Source organism: Corapipo altera, unplaced genomic scaffold, assembly GCF_003945725.1.
Source record: "Corapipo altera isolate COAL_440 unplaced genomic scaffold, ASM394572v1 41075, whole genome shotgun sequence".
NCBI lineage: Eukaryota > Metazoa > Chordata > Aves > Passeriformes > Pipridae > Corapipo > Corapipo altera.
The window spans coordinates 1-1,641 of NW_020890287.1; the positions used below are offsets into that span (position 1 = coordinate 1).

General features: G+C 56.1%; 1 pseudogene; it reads left to right on the forward strand.

Annotated features, from left to right (window-relative positions):
* The first annotated feature begins 3 nt into the window (after window positions 1-3).
* LOC113942383 lies at window positions 4-1,224 on the forward strand (annotated as a pseudogene).
* Window positions 1,225-1,641: the final 417 nt, after the last annotated feature.

Below are 1,641 nucleotides of genomic sequence, written 5' to 3' on the forward strand. Positions count from 1 at the left end.
GTTTTGAAGGGCTCCCCGGCGCAGGAAGGCAGCGGGGAGGAAAAGGGCCGGAGATCCCCCCGCAGGAGGGGCTCCAAAGCCAGCCCAGGGTGCTCTGAGGAGGAAAAACCCAGCCTGTGCCGGGAAGGCGGCCGGAGCTTGAGGGGGAGCTCTGAGCTGGTGGTCCCTGAGCAGCCTCCCAACAGGGAGAAGCCCTTCAGGTGCTTGGAATGTGGGAAGAGCTTCAGGAAAAGCTCTGACCTCCTCACCCACCTGCACATCCACACTGGGGAACGGCCCTACACCTGTGGGGAATGTGGGAAGAGCTTCAGGGACAGCTCCACCCAGATCCGACACCAGCGCATCCACACTGGGGAACGGCCCTACAGGTGTGGGGAATGTGGGAAGAGCTTCAGGGACAACTCCACTCTGAGCCAACACCAGCTCATCCTCACTGGGGAACAGCCCTACTCGTGGGGAATGTGGGAAGAGCTTCAGGAATGGCTCCCACCTGATCCAACACCAGCGCATCCCCACTGGGGAACAGCCCTACATGTGTCAGAAATGTGGGAAGAGTTTCAACTGCAGCTCCAACCTCCTCACCCACCAGCACATCCACACTGGGGGACGGCCCTTTGAGTGTGTGGAATGTGGGAAGAGCTTTAACTGCAGATCCAACCTGATCTGACAAAAGCACATCCACACTGGGGAACGGCCTTACAAGTGCTTGGAATGTGGGAAGAGGTTTCAGAGCAGCTCAGATCTCCTGAAGCAGCAGCGGACGCACACGGATGAGAGGCCCTTCCGCTGCACAGACTGCGGGAAGGGCTTCAACCGGAATGGCAACCTCATCACCCACCAGCGCATCCACACCGGGGAGAGGCCCTACAAGTGTGGGGAGTGTGGGAAGAGCTTCACCCAGAGGGCTGGCTTGACCCAACACCAACGGACCCACCAGTAAGAGAACCCTGTGAGTGCCCCGACTGCAGGAAGAGCTTCGGCTGCTGCTTCCACCCTGAATGAACCCCCTGATTTGGAGGCAACCCCTGGAGTCCAGTGACTGTCAGTCCATCCCTTTCGACCCCAAAGGGCCAGTCCCCTTTCCCAGGGACAGGTTCTGCCAACAGAACCCTTCCTGAGGGGTGTGTGGAGATTCCTGCCTTGGCTGGGGACCCCCCAAGGTCACTGCTGGAGGTTGAGAGCAGAGATCTCCCCATGAGCACTGGTCTGGGGGAGTTCCATCCCTCTCTACTTAAGAATTATTGCTTTTGTGCCAGCTTTAGTAGAATTGCTTCAACAATTGCTTTAGTGTTGAGCACTGTCCTATCTTACCCTCTACTCCTAGTGGTTTTAGTGTTTCTACTGTGCAGTAAATAATTCTGATGAAGATCTTTTGTCTGGTTATTTGTAACCTATAACAATTAATTTCTATCAATAGATCTGATTTGCCATCATTAAAACCTGGGGGACAAAAGTGCTTCAGTCACACCTCTGTAATTCCTCTAAACTGAAAGTGTTGGCATAACGCAAGGCTGGGATTGGATCCAGCAGCCCCCAGCACCCTACAGGAAATTAGGAACTCAGGGGGGCCACCCCCTTTTCCCAACCCCCCTGTGCCCAAAGACTCCCATGGGACCGTCAGACCCACCAGGCCACCCCCCC